Raw genomic sequence first — 6,209 nt, forward strand, 5'->3', positions numbered from 1 at the left:
TCCTTTGGTGCCATCAAAGAAATAGAGGGAATGCTACTTTGCTTGCTTCCTCGGCATATTCAAGAAGCTGAAAATCATCATACCCTTCGGAGAGGCCTTGCAGCAAATGCCTATGTATACAAAATTTTTAAAGGACCTACTCACAAAGAAAGGGAAATATATCAATAATGAGAGCATCATAATGGAAGGAATTTGCAATGTTGTGATCCATAGAATTCTACCATAGAAGTTCAAAGACCCAGAGAGTGTAACCATCCCATGTTCTATTAGAGAGGTATCAATGGGTAAAGTTCTCCTTGATATGGGGGCAAGCATCAATCTGATGCCCCTATCTATGTGCTAGAGGATTGGGAATCCAAAGATTACTCCCACCAGAATGACGCTTCAGCTAGCAGACTGTTCGATCACCAGACTATATGGTGTAGTTGAAGGTGTCCTTGTCAAGGTTTGCCAATTCACTTTTCCGGTAGACTTTGTGATGATGGATATAGAAGAGGATTCTAATATTCCTCTAATATTGGGTTGTCCATTCATGCTTACTACAAAATGTGTTGTGGACATGGGGAATGACAACTTGGAGATGAGTTTAGAGGACCAAAAAGCCATCTTTAACTTGTTTGAGGCAATAAAGCATCCTAGTGATAACAAAACCTGCTTTAAGGTGGAGGCAATTGAGAAAGAAGCTGACCTTGTTGGGAGGCACCTGAAGTCTGTGTATCTAGAACAAGATAAAGTCAAGCCAATTGTGAATCCAACAACCACTTCCATTGTCCTCCCGGGGCCAAGGCGAGTCAAGGCCCGAACCACTCCAAATGCTCCACCAGCTCCACCTCCGGTAATCCATCCTCCAACCACTTCTTCTACAACCGGTAAGCCTTTTTCCTCTTCTTCCCAGCAAGAGCATCTAGTCTAGATGATGCAAAGCCTCCATCATGGCCATCGCCTTGTTATCCAGAACTTACACCAGTTATCCATTCACCTTTCTATGGAGCCTCCACTAATGACACCAGAGGCTTTTCTACAACAGGTTGCCTGGCCAAAAGTCCAACCCTCTTTTGTGGTGGGGAAGGGAGGGGGGGTGACACCTCTGGCATGGGTGGTGATGGAGCTTATGATGATTATGTTGCGGACATCAATGCTGCTCAGGAAGCTTGGGATCCAAGGCCCACATAGGATTGGGGCCTATTTTGATAAGGATTTTTCTTTAATTTTCTTTATTTTTCTTTATTTATTTTGTTTTGTTTTCATTTTCGCTTATTTTATTTTATTTTATTTTCATTTTAATTTCTTGCATTTAGGACAGTTTAATTTCAATATTTTAAATTTAATCATTTCATAGTTTCAATTTAGTTTGAGGCATGATAGAGACATAGTCACATAGGTATTTATTGGTTGGTAGCACAATATTTTGAGTGAATCAATTGCATGAGTGAGACTAACTGCGTACTAAGGGATATTTTTGTGAATTGTTGATTCTCGTGAAAGTAGGTGTCAGTGTAAGTGATGGACTATGAATTAACAGTACAAGAGTGAAAAGGTTAGTATTTCTGACAGAAAAGCATGAAATGAGAACCTTCATACTTCAATGAAAACCGGTAAGTTGTGTGAACTTTAAATTGTGAGAGAATGACTGGTTTTAATTTCTTAATTTTACATGATTCTTGGATTGCTTGAAATGCATGTATGATGTGGAGATGATCAAGGCCTTGTTTGTTATTTTATTCAGCTACTTAAACCAAGCCCAAAATGTGGTATTTACTAACTACCCTTTCTTAGGTTGTAGGAGAGTACTCATGGATCCAAAGAAATTTGTCCCAAAATTGGGGAAATGTTTTTGGGTGATTTTCTATTGCATGAAAATGAATACACAACACAAGTTTAATTGAGTCACAAAATGTGGTTTTACTCCAGCCCACTATGAATGTTAATTGCAAAAAAAAAAAAAAATCTTATTTTAAAGAATGAAAGTTGGGGTAAACCATCATCAAAGAAAATAAAGATGCTGAAAAGAGTAGCAAAACAATAAGGTTGGTGTTGTGAAAAATTCTAAGTTGTGGTTTGTAAATAATTTAGGGGAATGAATGCTCTCCTAGATCCTAAGCTTTGAATCCTAGAAAAACCATTATTTTTGGAATGTATGCAGTTATCTTATGAATTGTGATTGGTAAACTCTAAACTTTTTCCTTTTGCTTGAGGACAAACAAAGATTTAAATTTGGGGGAGTTTGATAACGGCTAATTATGAGTATATTTTGGGGTTAAATTATATAGGAATTTGTAATTTTTCTCCTATTTTTTCCTTTTTGAGCAAATAAATGTTAAATTAACATCATTTAAGTTTTTGTGTAGAGAATATTAAAAGTGATGAATTTATGATACTTTGTGACTAAAATAAAGCCCAGGAAAACGAGCCAATTAAGGAAAGCAAAGCTAATTAAGAAAAGCGAGTTAATTGAGGAAAGCATGGCTAATTAAGGAAATAAAGCTAATTAAGGAAAACAGGGCTAATTAAGGAAAGAAGACTAATTGAGAAAAACTAGACTAATTAAGGAAAGTAAAGTCGGGCTTAGTGCAAGAAGCCCACTAGTTTGCACTTATAAAAGAAGAAGAGAAAAGAAGAAAAAGACACACAAAAATTCCAAGAGAATACAATTCCTTATAGAAGGAAATGATTAAAAGAATGAGAAGCAAGTAATGGAAGTCATTCCTTCCCTCCATTCCCTTTCTTATCTTTTCTCCCTTTACTAAATATTCCCCTCTTGCAATTGTAAAGTCTCCATTGATGCAATCCTACGCCGCAAGGGCATTGGATAGAAGACCCCAAGTAGAATGGGCCAAAGATGCAAGAGAAGGCCCTAGGGTTCTTATGAGCCTTAGGGTAGATTTTGGGCCCATGGGCTAAGTACGAGCCCACTTATCTTTGTAAATATTAGATTAAGGTTTCATTATTTTTGGGCCTTGTATTTAGGGCTCCATAATGTAGGTAGGGTACCCTAGAAATATAAGATTTTTCAGCCCTTGTATTTTAGGGCACCTAGACTAGTTTTTGTATTAGGGGTAGTTTTGTAATTTCACATGCACTAAGTGGATATTTGATGTGTGTGGTTGGAAATAAATTTAATTGAATTGGTAAAAGCCCAATCCAATTAAATTTTAGAGGGGGAGGTGAGCATTTGCTTACTACACCCCATTGCCACATCATATAGTCACACTTTGTGCATGTCCTTCATGCTTTTCATGCCTCATGACACCTAAGCACACTTAGTGGAGAATCTTGGAATTGATCTTGGATTAGTGGGCTGAACCATAACTAAAATTCACTAATCATAATTAGTGAAATTTTGGCTCCAAAGTTTGGCTCCACAAATTCAATTTCAAATTCAAGTGAAATTTGAATTTCCCTCCAATTTTGTGTGACACTTAGGCTATAAATAGAGGTCATGTGTGTGCATTTTTTTCAACTTTGATGATTTGAATATTAAACTTCAAATTTCAAAGCTCATTTAGAGCACAAAATTTCGTGCTCTTCTCTCCCTCTCCCTTCATTCATCTCCTTCTTCCTCCAAGCTCTTATCCATGGCCTCCTATGGTGGTGAGCTTCTTCTAGACTCATCTTCTCCTTGAAGTGGCGTCTCCTCTCTCTCTTCCTTTCTCCATTCCGCTGCCATTCATCTTCCAAGAAGCAAAGGAATCCATTGATGAAGAAGATCCTAGGCCTACAAGCTCCAATGGAGCTTGCATCATGTGGTATCAAGAGCATCTTCATCTAGGTGATATTCTTTTGCTTCCTCTATCTTTTTGTTCGGTGAATTCTCTTTAATTCCTTGTTCTTCATCTTATTCTCCATGTATATCCCCCATTGTCTTGTGGTTTGGTGCTGTTTAGAGTAGATTAAAAAAAAAAAAATAAACCGATTAAATCTTAGATCTACACTTGTTGTTGCATTTCTATGGTTCAAATTTTGTAGATCTACTCTTGAATCTTGTTTTTGTGTTGATTTTAGGTTCTATCATTTTTCATTCATAATATTCTTGTGCTGAACCTTTAGATCTAAATTTTGTTAAAATTATTGATTACAAAAAAAAACACAAAAATCTAAGTGTAAATCACTTAATCCATGTTGTCTTAATGTCATGTTTAGTCATAGTAATTGTCACATTATGTTCTAAGTTTGTGTTGAATTTTATTTTGTTGATTGAATTTTAGATACATTTGTTCATGTATTCTTGTCATTCTGAGTCTATCTTTTGAATTTTGAGTCTAATTCATGCATGTTATTTAGTTCATAACATGTTCTAAATCAATTCCTAGAAGTAGTCTTGTTCTTGAACTCTTTTTTGTTTTCTAAGATTCCTACATGATGCCTATGATGAAGTCGAGTTGTGGTGCTGAGTTGTGGCTGGATTTGTGAATCAAATAAGTCTTAAGCTCTCTTGAATTGTGTTATTCAAGATAATTGAGCATAAGCAAACAAAAATTATAACTATCCAAGCCTTAAGCAACATAAACTACTCTTGATTTCTAGGTTGAAATTGCTGGTGCTGGTAGCTTGAACATACAAACTTGTATAAATTACTGGGAATTGGTCACTACGTTTTTTGAGCTGAAACTTTTACCGAATTTTCTAGACATCTGGACCAAAATTATAAAAAAAGAACCAAGTGATTTGGATTAAAGGAAAAAATAAGAAAAATCTCACAAGTTGGCAGAAAAATCAGTGTCCAGGAAAAAAAAAAGAAAAGTGAAAGGAAAGTGTGCTTGTTGTTTTGGCTCAAAATTTGTTCTATAATTGGTGCCTATTTTATACCAATCCTAGTTCTGAAATTTCAACTGAAAATTATTGTGAAAACAAGTGCCAAAACTAGAGGTGTTGTTAGCTCTTTGGCAAGTGTACCAAATCGCTCGTAGTAATAATTTCTCGGTAAGCTGAGTGTTGTACCACAGGGATTTTGTTGCACTTATGTGAAGTACTTTTCAGTTTGCAAATTGTAAATTTAGTGTATAAAATTAAAGGCAATTTAAATCTACGTAGCTACTTCTAAATTAAAGAAAACTAAAGCAATAAAGAATAAAATCTATAAAATATTACTAAAATCTAATAACCTAAGTACCTACTTCTAATAAAATAAGGAATAACTACTTCTAAGAAAACCCAACAGTAAAATAAGGAATAACTGCTTCTAAGAAAGCCAACAATAAAATAAGGAATAACTACTTCTAAGAAAACAAACAATAAAATAAGAAACTTCAAACAATAAAATAGGGAATAAAATCTATATAGTAAAATTGCTAAAACCTAACAAGTCTAATCAGCCTAGATATATGGATTCAGGATTTGTCTGTTATCAATACCAGTGAACTAATTCTGCCCCACATCTATCCATCTACTTGTCCCTGATGCCTCATGATGACAAGCCTACCTTAATTACCTATCTTCCAAATGCCCTTTGCGAAGACTCAATAACTAAGATGCATTAAGATTGAATTCTAGATGTTTGCTAAAGCATGGGCATCGGGTCAATGCTAACCCTATGATTTCTTTCTTTTAGTGTTCTATTAAACGTTACCCTCTCCCGAGTGGACTAACCCTTAAAATAGATTCACGTATTTATTCCTTACCCCTAATTAGGCTTTACCCTCTCCTGAGTGAACTAAAGACTAACAGAAAATAAAAAATGAGATACAAAATAAATAAGAAAGAAAAGCAGATAAAAGAACCTGGAAGGAAAACCCTCTAAATGATAACCCGATAATTTCTTCCTTTTATTGTTCTATTAAGCGTTACCCTCTCCCGAGTGGACTAACCCTTAAAACAGATTCAAGTATTCATTCCTTACCCCTAATTAGGCTTTACCCTCTCCCGAGTGGACTAAACCCTAACATAAAATAAGGTCTGAGATACAAGATAAATAAGAAAGAACGGTAAATAAAAGAACCTGGAAGGAAATCCTCTTTTTATTGATAACTCTTGAAATGCTCCATACATCATTGGCTTTTTAGGCCTACCAGGCCCTAGCTAGGGGTTTAGCCACTCATAGTCATGAGGGCTTTACAATGAGAAGGGTGGGGGGGGGTGAAAGAAAGGTAATAAGAATATAAGGGAAGGGAAGGAAAAGGAGAGAACTGAGTGCCAGAAGTCTAAAAACTGAGCTCTAAGGAAGTGCGTTCATTTCCCTAGGCTGACCCTCTTATTTATAGGTGCAAAATTGG

This window comes from Glycine max, chromosome 7 (genome assembly GCF_000004515.6).
Source record: "Glycine max cultivar Williams 82 chromosome 7, Glycine_max_v4.0, whole genome shotgun sequence".
Lineage (NCBI taxonomy): Eukaryota > Viridiplantae > Streptophyta > Magnoliopsida > Fabales > Fabaceae > Glycine > Glycine max.